Source organism: Lathyrus oleraceus, chromosome 2 (genome assembly GCF_024323335.1).
Source record: "Lathyrus oleraceus cultivar Zhongwan6 chromosome 2, CAAS_Psat_ZW6_1.0, whole genome shotgun sequence".
NCBI classification, from domain to species: Eukaryota; Viridiplantae; Streptophyta; class Magnoliopsida; order Fabales; family Fabaceae; genus Lathyrus; species Lathyrus oleraceus.
The window spans coordinates 450,336,914-450,358,737 of NC_066580.1; positions in this window are offsets into that span (position 1 = coordinate 450,336,914).

Genomic DNA, 21,824 nt, shown 5'->3' on the forward strand with positions numbered 1-21,824 from the left:
CTACGACCCGGTTCAGGATAATCTCCCTTTGTGAGTATTCTATCCACGTTCTGACGGTAATGGATATTATATCTCGTTCACTCTCGAGTCAATCTTTTGATTGTTTTCTCCACAGAGTCAGATTCGTTTTCCCGTTGTGGATTCGAATGTCCATCCTATAAACAAGTCTGTTGTTCTAGCTTTCTTCAGGGTGATGAGTGTTTTGGAACACAAACCAATTCACGTCTTCGGATTTTATCCTACAAACAACCTACAACCCGGTTCAGGATAATCTTCCTTTAGTCAGATTCGTATTCCTTGTGGAATCGAATGTCCATCCTATAAACAAGTCTGCTGTTCTAGCTTTCTTCAGGATGATGAGTGTTTTGGAACACAAACCAATTCACGATTTCGGACTTTATCCTACAAACAACCTACAACCCGGTTCAGGATAATTTTCCATGCGAGTACATTGTCTACGTTTTGACGGCTATAGATAATATATCTCATGCACTCTCTTGTCGAACACTTTGTTTGTTTCCCCAACTGAGTAAGATTTGCATTCTTTACAGAATCAAATATCCATCCTATAAACAAGTTTGCTTTCGCTCTCTTCAGGATGATGAGTGTTTTGGAACACACACCAATTCACGTCTTTGGTCGGTCACCTGTTACATACCTACAACCCGGTATCCTTGGTGTTCCTTCCTGATTTTTGTTACCCTCATACCGGTAACACCTCATTCTTTGGTGCTTCCTCAGTGAAGTTTTCCCGTTGCTTCTCCCCAGGAGTCAGCTTGTGTCTCTCCAATGGATTTATTTTCCTTTGGAATTCTTTTCCCCAGTGTGAGTCCTTCACTCCCCAGTGAGGCCTCCAGTCTGTTTTCTGTTATCTTCTAATCAGAGTCGTATCTTGTTCACGCTGTGTCAGTGTTGTTTATCCCCAACTAAAGTCTTGTCAGAGTCTCTGTTCCTGGTGAGTGTATTACTCCGACAGGATCGTCTTTTCTTCTGTGTTAACCATATTCCCCACAGAATTTGTGTCTTTTGCATACATACATTTGCATCATGAGGTCTCTTAGGGACCAAAATTTGTCTCATTACTGTTATTTAAGCCCATTCTACCGCGTCGAGATGAAGATTTCTAAACTTCACTTCTCCGGCTAGCATGACCTTAAATAGGGGCATCTGTAAGACCCCAATTTTGGCCCTAAGATCCCTCATGGCCCATATCATCTCATATCATAGCCTCAAGGATCATTGCATGCCTTTGCTTCCCTCCTAGTGGGTAGATTGCCTTGTGTGTTTGGTTCTTGATCACCAAGCATGTTTTGCATTTGTATATTATTGCTTTTCATATGTTTATCATCCAAAAAGTACAAAAATATTGTCAGTCTAACCTTGTTGCTTGCAGTTGAAGCAATTATCAGCAATTAGGTCAAAGACAGTCAACAGTCAGTCAAAGCAATGGATGATGGCCATTCTTGCAGAATTTGGGCACCATGACCAATAATCAAGAGTTCACACGACTTGGGACATCATTGGAAATCAAGGTCTCAAGGAATTAGGGTTTGGAATTCATCAGAAGTGGTTCAATCATGCAAAACCCTAGAAAAGTCAATAGAAAGTCAAACTTGGTCAACTGGCCATTTAATCAGTGATTTGATGGATGGAATTGATTTGAAGGAGTTCATTCATGTCTATACAAGCCTCATATGTCATGTCCAACCTCATCATGGAAGAATTTGAAGTCAAACAGAAAATTTCCAGAAATGGAAACTGGACCTGTAATTGAAACCTGCCATAAATGGAAAGTCTTGATCCTCAAACTTACATCATGATACAAGCTTCAAATGAATTTTTGCCCAACATGAAAGTTGAAGATCTTGTTCTCCCATTTCCAAAAAGTCCAAGAATTCTTAATTCCCATGTGTGGTTGGCAAGTTATGATCGAATCGATTTCAGAAAATCTTGAACTTCAAAAGGCCATATCTCCCAAACCGTTTGGCCAATTTTGGTGGGGTTTTTTCCTACAAGTCACATTTGATCCCCTCTTTCCAAAAATATAAATTTCATGTGCCAAAACTTCACCAATCAAAATGGCATATTTTGACATTTCTCATTTAAATGCAAGTTTGACCAAGAGTTGACTTTTTGAAGTAAACCTTTTTCTAACATTTGGCCAATTGGAACAGCTCAGAAATGTCATTTAGAATGTGTTTGCAAAGTCAAAATATGCAGCACATGTGAATCATACTTGGTTGCTTGAATTGTAAGAAAGGTACAATTTCACCATACTTGTCCATGCTTCCACAACCATGCCTTGTACCTCAAAAGAACAGCAGCATTATGCAGCATTTTTTCTGTCATGGTGAGCCTCATTATGCAGCCATACTCCAACAGTACATAAAGCCATCCTTTGTTTGCTTGGATGGAGGAAAGAGTACATGTTTTAACCATACCTCCATGCCATAATCTGTACTGTCCAATAGCAGTTTGGACAGCACCATTTTTCTGTCAAGAGAAAGGGTCATGGCAGCCACAAGCAAGGGGGGGGAATGCAGCAGAAAATCATGGATTGACCTTGCCCTCACCTTACTATCTTTCTGTCAAAAAAAACATAACAAGACTAAGCCCAGCTAGCCAACATAATCAATTGCCTACAGCATCCAAAAACCTCACCTTGCATTGTGTTTCCAAAACCCTGCAGCAGCAAAAAAGGCCATTGTACACACTCCTCTCAAAAATTTCACCCTGCTATTGGCATTGCATTGGTCCTGTCCAAAAACACAAAAGCAAACTAGCCTGGCCCTGCATTGACAACTTCCATTCCACCATTTTCCTGTCACTTAGAAAATCATCAACAGCAACTTTGCTCACCAATTGTATGACCTGCTAGTAACCAGCATAACCAATTGAGCAGAACAAACCTCATTCATTCAAACTCACCTTCTTGCCTTGTCAATTTGGCTGTCATGACAAAAGAATAAAAACCAAGTCTTGTAACCCTGCTATACCAATGACAGCAGCATAACCAACAAACTCCAAACCAATCTCATTCATTCATCTCCATTCTTAACCTTGGCATTTAGCATTATCTGTCCAAACAAAAGAACAAAACCTGCTACCACCAGCCAGCTGCAGCCACAGACAAAAACCTTCATACTCTCTCATTCTCCATTTTTTGCATTTGGCATTTTTCTGCTCAAACACCAAAAACCCTTGAACAAACCTTCATTGTTTCTTCATCTAGCAATCCTTGGAAACAGTTTTCACCATCAAATCTCATCTGCACGGCCAGCTTTTGTTCTGTTTTTCAAAGCACCTCTCCCATGGCAGCTTGGAGTTAGAGGCGAATCAAGCGAATCTGAGCTCAAGTCCTTCTGGAATCCATCATTTGGGACCATCATCTTCATCTGTTTCAAGCTTATACCACCAAAACAGCACTGCATCTTCTTCTGCTCTTCAACTTGGTATTTTTTCGAATCTTTCATTTTGTCAAACCCTCACATGTTTAGTGTAGTTCTTAACATGCTGAAGTTGATGCCCTTTGTCTCATATGAATTGGTTGGCTAACTTGCAAGAAATCTGGAAAATAAGTTTTATGCACATATGCTCTTTTGTTCGAATCTCACTCTATGGTGTGTTATACTAAAAAATGTGTTTAGATTTGTCCTCACCATGCTTCAATGCTTCCATTGATATGCTTACCAACCATTTCTGGAAAATCTCATGCATGAACATATGTTTGATGATTGATGTTTTTCTGTTGGATTCATGGATATTGTTGTGTATTTTGGAAAATGGATGCTGGATTGTTACTCACCATGCCCTGATGAACACATTAGCATGTTTGATTTTAAGTTCTGGGCATGTGAAAAATTCGATGCATGATGATGATGAATGAATACTGCTGCTGTTAAACATTACTCTGCCCAGAAAATTTTCATGTTTGTGCTTGGTTGTTGCTGTATGATGTTACCTGAATACCAATATCATGCTATTGTGTGGCTTTGCTCGAAACTTGTTTGATGTTGATGAACATTGATGTTGAACATATGCTGTTGTGCTTGAATCATAAACCTGCCCAGAAATCCACATGGATTATGTTCTGTTGTTTGTGTTAAGATACCACTTGAATGTTGATGCTATGCTGTTGTATGCTGGTCGAGTTTTGTGTTGATGTTTGAATGAAAATGCTGAAGCATGGCTGCTAAAACCCTAAGGGTTTTGAAAACTCAGAAAATTTGAGTTGTTTGGCCCGTGCACTGTTCCATTGGCTGAGAGCCAATAGGAACATTTCATTTCCCTTTGCCAAAACGCGCAGCTTTGATAAGTGAGCGCCTAATTACACTAATGCCACGGTTGACTTTGCTTTGACTCCATCTTGCCATGCATTTCGTTCATGCTTGCCTCAAATTTCATCCAACTTCACAAATTAATTTCTCTTTCAATTTTCATCCAAAAATTATGAAATTTTTTCCTCATGTTCATGAATGTGTCCTCTATTTTATTGTGAATTTTAATTAATTTTCCATTGGCTGGATTTTAATTGATAAATTATTTTCTTGACATGTATGCATAAATGATACATTGAGCCATTCCTTTTGTGAAATTCTCATGTTGTATCCAATGAGCTTGAAATTTTTTGTGGTGAAACTAGACACATTGAACTTTGTTTCCATGTAGAGTTTATACATTTCTCATTTGTGGTTTGCTAGATATGATTTTTTGAACTAGGGTGTGACAATTTGTGTCACACCAATGATATGCATTTTCCCAATTTTTGTTCACACACTTCCTGGCCTCCAAATGACCCCAAATTTTGCATGAATGATCTCTCACATGTCTAGTTTGTGTATGAATTTTCCTGGAATTAATGATGCTGTTTTCCATTTATTTGAGAATTTTCTTCCATGCTTGGTCATTTGTTGACTTTATGTGATACATGTTGCCAAATCCTTTGTGAAATTCTCAAATCTTATTGTATGACCATGAAATTTCATATGTGATAACTAGACACCTTGAGCTTTGCATTGGTGTTAATCTCATTCATTTCTCTTCTGTTTTCAATTTGATATGATTTTTTGAAGTTGACTCATGTTTGTTGACCTTCATTATGCTTACTTGAATTTGGTTTGACTTCATGATTTTAATTGACTGCCTTCCTCTCATCCAAATGCAATGAAATTTGACATGCTTGCCATGCTAGGTGTTAGGATTGAATGTGATTTATTTGATAATTTTTGAGATTGTTTGGGTTGACTTTTGAATGAAGTCTTGCTGTTGACCTTTTTGTGTGCTTCTCTTGCCATGCTTTGCATTCCTTGGTGTATGAAATGACAATGGTGCATGATTTGATTATGGGCCCAATTGTGATTGCTTCCTAAATGTTTGACTTTGACTTTGGGTTGACTTTCCCTTGCTGTTTGACTTTTTTCTTTCATCTTTGACCCTAGGCTAGCCCTAGTGGTCTTTTGAGCTTACAATTGAGCTATTGTTTCAGGTTAAGCACCAATGCCTCAAAGATCATTCAAATTTGATTGAGTTGGATTGTATATATCATGTGCTAACCCTTGTTTTGTAGGTGTGACTCATATACTTGAGTCTTGTGCTATGCACATTGGTCCCTCTGTGGTTGACTGTTGTTTCATTTTCCTTTGATTTGAACTGTTAACTTGTCTACTAATAAGTTTGACCTTTTTCAGGTACTTTAGTTGCTTAAGTTCCTTGAACTTGCTTTGCTTTGCTATTTAGCAATTGCTTTTGAGGTATAAACCTTTCTTCTTCATGTAGTCTGGAGACCCGGTCTGTTATTTGACCGGGCAAACTGTCTGAAGTCCTCCTTAAGAGGCAATGCCTGTGTGTGTTTAAAATTGTCCCAAGCAGGAAAAGTCCTTCAAGTAAGGCAATTGGTGGAAGGTAGGGATAAGCAATCTATTCCCCACTATTCAGTGTGTCCTCTCTTTGCTCCCATTATATGGTTGAAGCATTGAGATAAAAACCCAAGATCTAATCGAGTCAATAAAGGGGAAAGAGTTCCATCTTTCTGAACTCCCCCACTTTCTATTATTTGATGCTCTCTCTGACCTGAGATAGAAGCAATGAGGCACACCCCTCATCTCTTATTCATCTGCTTCACCTTAGCCTCTCAATGGCAAGGTTAAGAGCGACCTTCACCTATTACAGTGGACTTTCAAAGTCAAACCCTCTTGTGTGAGCCCCCATTGTTTGGCTATAGAGTGTGCTGTTTGCTATTCATTGATTGACTGATTGCTTCATATGCACTTGTTTGCCTGTATGCTATGCATTTATCATCATCAATTGCCATTAATGCATGATCATCTCATTTGCTTTTGTGATGCTATCATTGTTGTTTGCCCATTGAGGACAATTGTAAGTCCATCTCTTTTGGCCATTTGCTCCTATGATATGGAAGGATAGAGTGTAAGACCTCATTGGTCACTCATAGCTTTTGTTTTGTTTGTTTGATTGTGAGGAAGCAATTGTAAGTCCCTGCAAGTTGGCATTTGCTCTCCTGTGATCATGTTGCATTGTTTGATTGTATGTGAGGATACAACTGTAAGTCCCTGCAAGTTGGCATTTGTTTCCTAGGATCATACTGTGTATGTGAGAGTAAGCCCAGACAGATTGGCATCTAACATCCATGTTTGGCTTTTGTTTGTTTATGTGAGGATGCAATTGTAAGTCCCTGCAAGTTGGCATTTGCTTTCCTATGATCATATGTTGGATATTGGTGTAAGCCCAGACAGATTGGCATCCGGTATCCAAGTTTCTTTTTGTTTTAGGAGATTAGTGTAAGACCATTGAGTGGCTTCTGATATCCTGTTCCGTTTTAGGAGACTGGTGTAAATCCATCTATTGGTATCCGGTATCCACCTTTTATTTCTTTGTTTGAGGAGATTAGTGTAAGACCATTGAGTGGCATCTGATATCCAGTTTTATTTTAGGAGATTGGTATAAGACCAATGATTGGCATCTGATATCCGTTTTTGTTGACTTTCTTGTTTGTTTGTTATTATCCATTGCTATTCCAAAGGACACACTTGAATCATCTGCTATATGATTTCAAGAAGTGAACCTTCTAAGAAGTTTTACAATCCCATCCTCATCCATTCATCATCCATTATGTCCTAAACCTTTTCACACAATATCTTTCAAACTTGACATAAGTGTTGTGCAAATATCTTCATGTTTTCTAACTAAAAACCTGGACCCCAAGTCCTTGACTTTTTTTCAAACTCATTTCATAATACTTCTTTCAAATCAATCTTAATCATACTTTGACTTCACTTTCATAATCACAATCAATTAACTTCACTCATTCACTTGTTTTGGCTTTGTCCATTGTTAATCTTTTCATGCATTAGCCATAGGTTTCAATTATCATTGCGGTTGATGTAAATCTTGCCTATCCTTAGTGAGTCGACAGTAAGACTTCCGTACTAAAAACAGGGTTAACCCCTCCAGTACGTCGAAGCTATCCTCGCATGGTGGATGTTGGTTTTTGGTCGAGTTTTCTCCCATTGATAATGAAAAGCCTCAGTGCTATTGTTTAAAATTGAATCCACCAACCTTTTTGAAATCTTTTAGCCGAACTACGGCGTTTTGATCCTTACCTTTGATGGAAGGTACGTAGGCAGCGGGTTCATCCGTTCAAACCCAATAATAAAATTGTATATTCTTTTCTCACCATCCCAATCATGTTTGCACAATGCTTATGTCATAACAAATAACAATTTAGTACAACAAGTGTGAAAAGGGCTCCCTAGGAGTACCTAGGACGTAGTGGGTGCCTAACACCTTCCCATTGCGTAATTTACCCCTTACCCAGACTCTCTGATCTTTTTATTAGTTTTCTACGTGTAAAACTTCTTAGGCTTTTGTTCGCTTTTTAGCCAGTCCTTTGGATAAATAAAAGTGCGGTGGCGACTCGAAAATCATTGTATGCTTTGCTTATGGTTTAATCGATAAATCATATAGCGACGAATACACCGCTACACTTACCATAAGGAACCTTGCCCTTTTTCTGGATGTTGCGCCATGCCCCAGACACCTGCACCAGCTTGGCCTGATCGCCCTCAGCTGAGAAGTAAAAGGACTCCTGAATCTCCCGCTCGAGAGGAGGAACCTCCATAGCAAACCCCATCTGTCTCCTAAGCAGCGTCGGGTTGTAATTAACGCAACCCTGAACACCTATGAGAGGCACATTGGGAAATCTCCCACAACTATATATGAAATCATGTCCAGCCAAACCATTATGAGTCCATGCTATATTATCAGCCCGCAGACCCATCAACCTAAATGACCACTTGACAGTGGGATCAATCTGAGCAAAAGCACCCCGGGAAGGCAAATACCCCATGAACCACCTGAAGAGTAACTGAGCACAGCACCTGATCAAGCCCCCACGTCTCTTCTCGTTCCTGTTATGAACCGAGTAATAGACATCTCCGATCAGAGTAGGAATAGGGTTTCCCTGCAGGAATATCCTGATAGCATTATGGTCCACAAAGTTCTTCTGATTAGGAAACAAAATAACCCCATAAATGCTCACAGCAATCAATGCACAAACCGTCTTCCAGTTACCCATAACAGCATGTTCCTTGGTCTTAGCCTCCAAGAAACTCAAATGAAAACCGGGTGACTTTCCTTTTTCCTTCAATCCTTCCTTGACCGTTTCCGGACTCAAATAAAGAGCACGTGAAATCCCAAGGACATCAGGCTCTCCCCTAATAGCACAGAAAGGGATCTGATCTTGAACCGCAATACCCAGGATACTAACATAGTCCTCCATCAGAGGTCCCAACAGATAGTCTGGAAATACGAAACATCTCAGCCCCGGGTCATAGAACTGGAGAAGAGTATGAATGGCACTTCTGTCGTTGTCACTGAGTCTGAAAACCATCTTCAGGATACTACCATATGCCTCTCTGAACATCCCCACATGGTCGGGTGTGATCAACGCTATCATATCTCTCAACTCGTCAATCTCTGGGTTGAAGAAACTGTAGGCAACGTTGTCTTTCAGACCGGCCCTCATATCTGAACGGAAAGTCTCTCTACCAGGATCTCGATAAAATGTCCCTGCATATGGATAAACATGTGTTAGATGCAATTAATGCAAGATGCAATGATGCTGATGAATGAATGCAATGCGTTGCCATCCTCCCGGCCATCTGATCATTTGTTGCTCTGAAACCTGGTCTTTGAACTGATCATAACCATCTGAGGAATGTACAATCACAAATCTGACCCACGGGTTCCGAAATAAACGGAAGAAAGATACATCATCATCATCATCATCAATCTCTGAGCAGACATTCGCGACCATCTGAATCGGCCCGGGGAATCCTGAAATAAACGGATCCCCACTGATAAATATCTCGGCCCGGGGAATCCTGAAATAAACGGATCCCCGCTGATAAATCACGGACAGCACTCCGGCGTCTCAGAAATAAACGGCCATAAATCCAACTTATAAATAGGACTCTGATCCACGGAACAAGAAGTCACCATCTGAGTCATCATCTGAACATGCATCTGAAAGAATCACCCTCCCCTCACAGGTAAATTCTAAACAGGTTATCCTAAGGCGGATAATAGTCTCGACAATCGGGCGGAGATACTCAATGGGTTTGCCCTTTCGGGTGTGCCATTGTAGCTCTCCTGAGATCATCTAAACCAAAGATCCGGGAAATGATCGGTCACCAGAGTCAACAGTTCAGATGACGTAACTCAACCAAAGTGAAATATTCCACAATGGAAAGCACTATCGACTGAACCTCGTCCGGCTTGTGGTATGTCACGTTGCAACATTATACTAAAATAGCAAATGAGGAACGTGAGACCACACTAATCCTAGGTGTACACTCGGGCCTGGGTTTTAGCCCCACTCAGAACACCCACCCCACACAGAGGAACCACCTGCAAAGAGGACGGCAACAACATGATAGTATGATGCATGCAGACATTAATGCAAATATATACGATGGTTAGAATAATAAATGCAATAAATAACACAAAACAAGCAACCTAAACTAATCCTAGAACGCTAGGAAGGACTCGCTTAGGGACGATGGACCAGCATAGGTCTACATCTCCTCTGTCCCCAGCAGAGTCGCCAGCTGTCGCATCCTGCGAAAAATCAACCGGCGAGACTCAAATAAAAACACACACAGAGCCGCCACTGCGCGTTATTTATCCCAAGATAGGGAAAGGAAACGCTCAGAGAAACCTGGAAAGGAAATGGTCTCGCGACCAAAGAGAAAGGGTAAGGGAGTCGGTTACGCAAGGGGAAGGTATTAGCACCTCTCACGTCCGTCGTACTCGACGGGATCCACGTTCTAAGAAAAGAAAAGGTTGCTAAACATCACACACACACACAAGGGAACGCAGGTGGGGTTAGGAGAAACGGGCTCGATAAGGTATCGCACCTTATGCCTACATATCTTGTCTGAAACAAGAATCAGAGCCACTGTAGTTCGGCTTACGCACGCCAAACAACACAAATCATACAAACAAGCAAGGGTGGCAAACACGGAGCCCGACAACCACTTGATGGAATTACGTCGGCATCCGAACCAAAACACACTCAAAAGGGCAAACGTGGAGCCCGACAGCCAATCACTGGACTTACGTCGGCATCCGAGCCAAACACACAATCAGATAACAAACAAACACACGCAAAAAAGAAAAAGGTTGCCCGGAGTGATCTCGCACGACCACCTGCCTACATACCTTGTCTGGAACAAGGATCAGGGCGATGTAGTTCCCCTGAAAGGGACTAAATTGCTAACCAGAAACCGGGGAAAGACACACTACTAGGGAGCTGAGACTCGAGCCTAGTGTTGTCATGCATCGTTTACCCTAAGTTCAGTTTTCTATCCTACTTGCATAAGCAAACTATTCCTATCCAGGAAAGAAGCAAACATACAAGCATACAGAATAATTCAAACATACATCAAATGAGAACAAGCATCTCAAACAGATATCCACATAGCACGCACTATAACCACACAAGGGGCTCACACAATAGGTTCGACTGCCTCAGCAAGTCGTCTGTACGGGCTGTGTTTGCTCTTAACCTTGCCATTACGAGGCTAAGGTGAAGCAGATGATGGGTAAAGTGAGGATCAGACCTCACAGCTCCTATCCCTAACCAGGGAGAGCTTCTGACAAATGAGCATGGGTCCAGAATAGGGGAACCCTTCTATACTCGATGACTCAGACACAATGTGCACTGCACAGGATCTTGGGCTTTTGATCTCAATGCTACAACCATGTAATGGGAGCAAGGAGAAGACTCAACTGAATAGTGGGGGGTAGACTGCATACCCCTACCTTCCACCAATTGCCTTATTTAAAGGACTTTCACCTGCTTAGGCACAAAATTAAACAAACACAATCATCGCCTCTTAAGGAGGACTTCAGACATTTATTTGCCCGGCCCGGTAACAGCCGGGTCTCCAGACTACATGAAGTCAAGAGGACCCACCTCAATGCAAGTTGCTTAAGCAAAGCAAAGCAAAAGTTCACAAGGAACTGAGCAACTAAAAGTACCTGGAAACAGTCAAACACAGTTAGTATTCAGACAGACAAAACTAAACAGCAAAAGTTTAATCAGTTAATCTATACAGATCAATGCACAACAAAGCAAGTTCAAAGCTCAATCCCAAACTTCGCAACCTACAAAACAATGTTATGTTAGTGTACAAACATCAAACAACACCAATAGCATTTAACTTGATTCATTCTCCATGTGCATTATGCTTTTGATCCTGAAAAATCAAGCAAATATTAGCAACAAGACCACTAGGCTAAGCCTAGGGTCCAAAGGCAAGAAAAATTCCTAAACAGCAAGGTATTCACCAACCAAAGTCAAATCAATGTCAAACAAGAGCCAACACAATTAGTCTCATGTTTATATCATTCATCATGTTCATGTTATGCACAAAACAAGGCAAATTAGTTCAAATGAAGCACCAAACATGCAAACAGAATCATTGCATCCAAATCCATATCAAAACAGTTCCAAAAAATCTCAAATAAATTACACCTAAACAGGACCTAATCCAGGTATGGCACACCAAATTTCAGCTTAATTGGGCAAATAGAACCATGTTAATGAAAATCAACAAAAACAGACACAATTATAGGCTCCAAATCACAACATCAACACATACATCCACTTCAAAAATTCATAACTCAATGAAAACAAAAAAGAAATGGATGAGACCAAAACAGGGATGTCACACAATGTGTCTATTACAAGCATATCAAATTTCATGAACATTCAATACCATATGAGCATTTCACATCCAAATTACAAACATGTACCACATGGACTTGCATATTTGACCAATAGAAATGAAAAATCACAATCAATTTGAAAATGCAATGTAAAATTCCACAAAAATTCATATAGCATCTCAACATGTTAATCAACCATCATGCAAAATTTCATTTCATTCCAACAAGTATAGGCCACTCAAAAAAATCCAGCAAATTGACATAATGAGGTGTGACACAAATTGTCACACCTAAGTTCCAAAATTCATATCTCAATGGCCAGGTATCAAAAACTCATGAAATTTACATGGAAACAAACATCATCCAGTCCACAATTACCACAAAACATTTCAAGAATTTATTTAACACTATGAGCATTTCATGAACCAAATGGTAAAATGTATCAATTTTGAGCACATGTGAAATAAGCCTAGGTCAAACAATATTTTTGCCATGCACAACTTTGACCAATAGGTCAAAAAAATCCTAAACTCAACAAGGAAGTCAAAGGAAAAATTCTCATATTTTTCTGAATTTTCTACAATTTTTTATGAATTTTTTAACATGTTAATGATTTTTTAAGAATTTATTAAAATAAAAATGGATTAATAATGGCATTATTGTAAATAATTTGCGCGGGAGCGGGAAACATGTTGTTCAAATTTTCAAACGAAATTTTGGATTGAACACTGTTTTCTACAGAAAACCAGCGTCTTCTTCCCCAGATTTTCCAGAAATGGCGTAAACATGATGAACACCAAAACTCAACGAAAATTAACATGCGTATACTCGTCAGAACCGTCTTTCTACACACAATCCAAATATCAATCTAATTCAACCTAATTATTCCTAGATTTTTCAAATCGAGTGAGTTAGGGTTTGGTATCCAATCTTTAAATCCAGATTACATGACCTACGGTTCACCATTCGCAAAACTACCTATGTCACGATGATCTACATGGAACAAACTATAAGAAGCACATAAGCATTGAACAAATGATGAGATTCGAAAAACTTCAAAACCTGGAAGGGCAGCGCTGTTCTTGCTATTCTTTGTGTGTTTCGACCTCAAACAGATGCAGTGGAAGGTCCAGGCAATTGGATGATGTAATTAGGTTATGATGCAACAGCTTCTAATGCACGAAATTTGGAATTGCCATTGATGTAGCTTGCTGGTGCAGTCACGATTCCAAGCCTTCTTCAATCCAAACTCCACAAATAGATTGAGATGATGATGAGATGAATTCAAATCAAAAAGAAATTCCAAGATTGATCAAGATTTGATGAAGTTTGATGAAGTTGAAGGTTTTGTGTTCTTGAGAGAAACTTGAGAGAATGAAGAGTTTTAGATCTGATTTTGGGATTGTGAATTTTCTGTTATGCTTAGCATGTGATTAAGATTATATATGATGCACTAATCCAAGCTTAATCATGTAATTATGCAAATTGGAATTGTTAATGAAAGTGCTAATTTTTCAAGTGAGGGCAAAATGGGAATTTCCAATGACAGCTCATTGCCACCTATTTGACAGCTCACACAACTTCCAAATGCCATGTGTGAGCTGTTGAAACTTGTCTCACTCTCATTGGTTGTGTAATTTGCAAAATCACATGTGAATGCCACTTTGTCCATTTTTGCCATTTCATTTTTCAAGCCAAATCTCAAATTACAAGCCTTTTCCATGAAATGATGATTCCAACAAATTTTAAATACCATTCATGAGGTGTTGCAAAAATCCCCACTCAAAAATTCCAATTATTTTGAAAGTTGGACAATTTTGCCCTTGGTCCAATTTAACTGTCCAGTTGAAAAGTGACTTTTTGCCTTGGCCATTTTTGAGAAAATCCAATTATGCACCATGAAAGTACATGTCAAATGGAGTTTGTGCATATAAAGAACTTGCAATTTGGACAAACCATGTGGAGATTATGACCTCCTGATTATGGGTCATTTTTGAAATTCACTGAGCCATAACTTTCCAACCATACATGGGATTTTCAAGTTCTTGGACTTTTTGGAAAGGTGAGAACAAGATCTACAACTTTCATGTTGAACAATTTTTCATTTGAAGCTTCCTTAGACACGTGGCTTTGAGGTCCAAAACTTTCCATTTTTGGAAACTTCAATTACAAGTCACTTTCTATTTTTGGCAGTTCTTGTCCTGACTTGATTTTCTTCATTTTTAAGCTTTGAGATGTCATATAACACTTGTTCCAACATGAATGAAGTGTATCCAACTCATTTCCACCTCCAAATCCATCAGATCATGTACAGTTGACCACAATTGACTTTTTCATCTGATAGATGAATCTGGCAATGCATAGATCAAACTGAGCTCCAATCTCCAACTGAAATGGCTCAAGGGTGACACCCTAGCCTCAATTATCTCCATAAAATCACATAATGAACCCCATAACCATCATAGACCCCATCTCCTGATCATGCCCAGATTGGCCCAATGCAACTGATTAGGGTTGACCAGTGGTCAAAACCCTAATCTCAAGGAATCCTGCTTCAACACTTGATGATGTCAAACCATGATGATGATGATGTATCATTGCAATCAAGATAAAGACCAACATCCATTGAGAATCACAAAACCCTAATTCACAGCCCAATCCTCAGATGGCCAATGATCAATCAATAAACCCCTAGGCTTGCCTTTGACTTCCTCATCTTCTAATCAAGACTTGGGAAGATAGATCGCACAATGTAACCACATGATATGCAATATGCAATGCCTAATGACCTAAAATGATAATGCTAGTCCCAAGAGAGGAGGGCAAATTTTGAGGTGTTACACTTTGGAGTAAGATCCGGTAAACTCTTGGGATTTATTGTCAGTGGCAGAGGAATCGAGGTTGACCCAGCCAAGGTGAGAGCTATTCAAGAAATGCCAGTTCCCAGTACAGATAAAGAAGTCAGAGGTTTCTTGGCACGCTTGAATTACATTGCCCGATTTATCTCCCATTTGACCGCCACCTGCAAACCCCTCTTCAAGCTACTGAAGAAAAATCAAGAGATGATATGGAATGAGGAATGTCAAGAAGCTTTTGACAAAATCAAGGAGTATCTTCAAAAACCTCCCATTCTGATGCCACCAGTTGAAGGAAGACCTTTAATCATGTACTTGACTGTGTTAGAAAATTCAATGGGGTGTGTGTTGGGACAACATGACGAGTCTGGCCGAAAAGAGCATGCCATATACTACCTTAGCAAAAAGTTTACCGACTGTGAAACAAGATACTCACTGCTCGAGAAAACTTGTTGTGCTTTGGCCCGGGCTGCTCGCCGACTAAGACAATACATGTTGAATCATACCACTTTATTGATTTCTAAGATGGATCCTATCAAATACATATTTGAGAAACCCGCTCTCTCCGGAAGAATAGCAAGATGGCAGATGATTCTAATAGAGTACGACATCCAGTATACTACCCAGAAAGCAATCAAAGGAAGCGTACTAGCCGATCATTTGGCTCATCAAGCAGTGGATGATTACCAATCTATGAATTTTGAGTTCCCAGATGAGGATGTCATGCTTGTTACTGATTATGAAGAACCTGGACCGGATGAAGGACCCGAACTAGGATCCCGATGGACTATGGTTTTCGATGGGTCTTCTAATGCATTGGGCAATGGTGTTGGTGTGGTAATCATTTCTCCCGAGGGTTACCATACGCCTTTCACTACTAGACTATGTTTTCATTGTACCAATAATATGGCTGAGTATGAAGCATGTATTTTGGGACTCAAGGCTGCTATAGACCGGCGGGTCAAGTTTTTGAGTGTGTACGGAGACTCAGCATTAGTAATCAGTCAGATCAAAGGAGAATGGGACACTAAGCATCCGAATCTCATCCCTTACCGAGAACGGGTGATGACATTAATCCCATACTTTGAAGAGATTACATTCGAACATATCCCACGAGAAGAGAATCAGTTGGCGGACGCATTGGCTACCATGTCATCTATGTTCAGAGTCAGATGGGACAATGAAGCTCCCATGATCACCATTGAGCGACTAGATGAACCGGCATACTGTTATGAACTTAACACTGAGGGAGTACGGGAAAAACCCTGGTTCCACGAAGTAAAAAGATATTTAGAAGCTCAGGAATACCCTGAAGGGGCATCCATCAATGACAAAAAATTCCTGAGGAAGTTCTCCGCTAAGTTCTTTCTGAGTAATGGAGTATTATACAAACGTAACCACGATTCGACTTTGCTTCGTTGTGTGGATAAAAAGGAAGCAGAAAAGATTATGGGAGATATGCACGACGGTATTTTTGGGACTCATTCTAGTGGACATACGATGGCCAAGAAGATTCTGAGATCAGGATATTATTGGTCTACCATGGAAGTTGATTGCCACCGTCACTCCAGAACCTGTCATAAGTGCCAGATCTATGCGGACAAAGTACATGCACCTCCTGTTCCATTGAACGTGTTGACTGCACCTTGGCCCTTTGCAATGTGGGGCATTGATATGATTGGGGAGATTAAACCTACTGCTTCTAATGGACATCGCTTCATCCTTGTCGCTATTGATTACTTTACAAAGTGGGTAGAGGCCGCCTCATTTGCTTCTGTCACCAAGAATGTGGTGGCACGGTTCATCAAGAATAGTCTTATTTGTCGGTATGGTATCCCTGAAAGGATTATCACCGACAATGGTACTAATTTGAACAACAAGATGATTACTGAACTCTGCACGCAGTTCAACGTAAAGCACCATAACTCTTCTCCGTACCGACCAAAGATGAATGGCGTTGTAGAAGCTGCTAATAAGAATATCAAGAAGATCATACAAAAGATGACGGTGACGTACAAAGACTGGCATGAGATGTTACCGTTTGCTCTTCACGGTTATCGCACTTCAGTACGCACTTCGACAGGAGCCACTCCTTTCTCTTTAGTCTACAGAATGGAAGCCGTTTTACCAGTGGAAGTTCAGATTCCCTCTCTACGAATCATGAAAGAGGCGGGCTTAGATGAAGATGAATGGATTCAGACTCGACTCGACCAGATAAACTTGATCGATGAGAAGAGACTTGCGGCTGTGTGTCATGGGCAGATATATCAGAAACGCATGACCCAGGCATTTAACAAAAGAGTCAAGAGACAGGTGTATCAAATTGGCGACTTGGTAATAAAGCGTATCATTCTACCACAAGGTGATCCCAGAGGCAAATGGATTCCCACGTACGAAGGGCCGTTTGTAGTTAAGAAGGTATTCTCTGGTGGAGCCATGATACTAGCTACAATGGACGACGAAGACTTCCCGCATCCCGTGAACGCAGACATAGTCAAAAAATACTACGCATAAAAGAGACCTGCTAGGTCGACGTGCCTAGGCAAAAGTAAGGGCATCCCGGCGAACCAAAAGGGTTCGGGCAAAAATTAGGGATAAACATATAAGGATGTACACCCGGCAAGTCGAAAACCTGAAAAGGCGGCTTGGGCAAAAAAGGGTATCCTGGTGGACTGAAAACCTGAAAAGGCGGTCCAGGCAAAAATGAGGGACTAAAGCGTACGACTATGTTCCGTTCTCAGTCAGCTCCAACCAAGTTCAAGGGACTGAACAAGCCAATCAATTCTATCCGACAGCACGGGATGAGAGGCTTGAAGACATAATGGCAGTAGTGGAATTAAAAGTCAATAGGGCGTTTTCGGCATAGCTTTCTCTTTGTTTTCTTGACAATTTCCTCTTACTAGGATTTTTGTCTCCTTGTACACAAATTGCCTGTTTATAGGCCCTCTTTCGAAATCAATATAATTTTAGTTTCAAAAAAAAATGCTTTTGTTTTACTTTCTCTGTTTTGTTTGTATAAACGTCCATTGATTTAATTCGAATTAATATATGCATTTGGATATGATCGATGTTTACCAAAAATGCGTGCATAAAATAGAAATAGCGATTACTACTAGACTTCAGGATCGAGGAGAAGGTCTAATCATGCTTTCCAATGAATCCGTTGCTAATCCTATCCCCCAGCAAAGCCAGTCATTCCCAGAAGAGAGTGGCATTACTAGACAAATGGGTCATCTCTTCCACCCCCAGCCAGGCTTCTGTTGAACATTTCTACCATCAGACAGAAATCAAGCATCCCCGGCTAAGAAAGGGTCATCGATACCAGTATCTCCCAACCAGAAGATTGAGAGTTGTTTTCCCCAGTAGAGTCCTCTGGAAGAACTTTTCAGATGCATAATTCATTCATTACATCATTTCACAGCATACGCATGCATACATCGTTTGCAGTTATTTTCAGAAGCATAAAACATCTCATGCATCATGACATGGCATGAAGCTAACTTTATTTTTCAAGTTAATTATCTTCCTGATACAGTCAAAATAGAGAGCCATTCAGACGGACATCTTCATCGATTACGTTCAGGATTCAACTACATCTTTCAGATATACTCCATGTCAACATTCATTCTGACATCCTCCTAACGATGGCATCTATAAGCCCATCCCAGACATTTATTGCAAATACAACATATACAAATATAGCCTAGCGTACGGTTCATTCTGATTCAGCTCTACATATGACTCTTTCAACTCAGATGCGATCTAACGTACGATCCATTCCGACCTTCAACAACTCCAATACGGTCTAGCATACGACCCAGTTGGACCTTAAAGGCCTCAAATGCTACCTAGCGTACGATACATTCTGAAGTGTAGTCTGGCGTATGACTACCCCCTTTATCATCAGATGCAGCCTAACGGACGGCTCGTTCTGCTACTCAGAGACGGTCTAGCTTACGACCCGCTTGGATGTTCATCCCCTCAAATGCTACCTAGCGTACGGTACATTCTGAAGTGTAGTCTGGCGTATGACTACCCCCTTCATCACCAGGTACAGCCTAACGGACGGCTCAGTCTACAACTCAGATACGATCTAGCATACGATCCATTCTGATCCTTCACCCCCAGTAACGATACAGCCTAACGGACGGCTCGTTCCGCAACTCAGATACGATCTAGCGTACGATCCATTCTGATCCTTTATCCCCAGCAGTGTATGACTCATTCGGATTCTTATCTCGTTTTGATTCGGCACAACATATTACTCCTCCAACAATACGGTCTAGCGTACGACCCATTCAGATCTTCATTCCTCAGATACTACCTAGCGGACGGTACATCCCGAGGTGTAGTCTAGCGTACGACTACTTTTCGTCAGATACAGCCTAACAGACGGCCCATTCTGCAACTCAGATACGATCTAGCGTATGATCCATTCTGATCTGTTATCCCCAGCGGCGTATGACCCATTCTAACTCCCCAGTGAAGTCGACGGCCTAATGAATGACTCACTATACGGTCTAGCGTATGACCCAGTGACACCCATGACTTCAGATATCTTCTAACATACGACGTACTCTGAAGCTCTCATCATCAAACTTCCTAGATGGCATCTTTAAACCCATCTCCATCAAGACTAACTAATTGACAAGTGCAAATTTTTGGGGCATCCTAAGTGTTCAATAATCTTCCACCTCCAGACCACGAATGGCGTACATACCATTCTGACTCTCTCGGTTCAAGAATATTGAACAGGGGCAGCTGTCATACCCCAAAATTTGCCCATTAATATTTTAAGACATTTTTCAGGGCATTCCGACTCATTTTTATGACACTGATCTTAAAGGAACAAAGGCCCAGCTCACGAATGGCCCAATCCAGAAAATGGCCCAAATTGGCCTGTTCGCTACACGTTCGCTACACGCTCGCCTAGCGAACGTTCGCTACACGTTCGCTACACGCTCGCCTAGCGAACGTTCGCTACACGCTCGCCTAGCGAACGTTCGCTACACGCTCGCCTAGCGAAGCTGACAGACAACAGAAAATTTCGGGCTTCATTCTGAGCCCATTAGGTCATCAAAGGAGTATTATAAATACCCCAACTCCAGAACGAAAAGGGGAGAACGAAAAACCGAGACGGAGACGGCCGGAAACCCTGGCATAGCAACCCCGGAGAGTAGCCCAGAGAAGTCGGAGTGAAGAAGCCCTGACGGTCGCTCATCCGCACCGAAGTTACCGCCGCCCAACTCAACCCGATACCAAAAGTGACTTGCCAATTCAGCATTACCACTCCATTGCAAACAGGTTTGTGTATCATTATTGTTTTATGCTTCCAATTTGTAAATCTCTAAATACATAATACATCATGATTGAATTTTTGGATATGTAATTAGACTTTGCATGTGAATTCCAGTACGCCTGAATATCCCGAGTGTTTGACTATATTATTTCTGTAATTGAATGCAATAAGGCATGCAGCATGCTGAGATCATACTGTTCTGAAATTCAAAACCCGCAGCCGCTCGCTAGCACATCGCTAAGCGAGCATGTAGCGAGCATTCGCTAGGACCTCGCTAGGCGAGGCAGAGGCGAACGGGACAGCCGTTGATATTTGTTATGTCCTATGCGTAACCTGATCTATTCTATGTTAATTATGCACTGTTTTGCCTGACATTCATGCTACTGTGTTTTCTTTCGCGGTGTAATCCTCGATTGCACCCTGATTGGTATTCTAACCCGTTTGCTGAATTTTGTAAAGGTTCACATATCCCAGGAAAAGAGTGTTGTTTAGGCCTTCCACTTTATTTGTGGGATACCCTTATGAAGATCCACCCTAAATTGTTTAATTAATTTTAATGTATTAATTTTAATGTATTAATTTTAATGTATTGATTTTAATGTGGAGATTCATCCTAATCACCTAATTGACTTTAAAATATGACCTTTAAACATGTGATTTTGGACCTCTTTTTGCTGCCCTACGGTATTACGGTATAACGGTCATGTCCCGCGAATGTAGGGATACACTTAGCAAAGACCCTTCGGTTAAATCATCATAAAATAAATCATGGTCCCTCAGATGTTGCCTTCGAAATTACGATTTTGTCCCTCGATGACCCTTCGGTGTAGCCTACGGTTAAATGATGATCGTCCCTTCGAATGCTAAGGTATCCTTACAACTGTTGCCTTCAATGACCTATCGATGACCCTACAATGACCCTTTTACATCCAAAGGATAAAATTACTTACTTCTCAATAGTAAGGACAGTTTTACCCTCATAAGGATAGGAAACGTTCATAACGACCTTAGGAAGGTATAACTCTCAATTGCTGGATCATAACCTAAAACATTTCCCACCCCTCACACTTTGTAAATCCTAGAACATCACCACTTGGTATACATTCATACTAGAATCATTACCAAGTTACATTCTTCTAAACCGTTTTCAAAATCAAACGAGATAAATACTTTGTATACATTCATACGAGAATCATTACAAAGTTAAACTCTCTTTTCAAAACATTTTTTTAAACAATTCACGAACACTTTTCAGACAAAAATATAAGTGATCCAGCAATTAAGAGCCCATGGATAACCATGGATACAAAGGGTGCTAACACCTTCCCTTTGTATAATGTACCTCCCGAACCCAAAATCTATTGAGGTCTTTCCTGTTCTTTTCCACCTTTCCTTATTGGATAAAAGAAAAGTCGGTG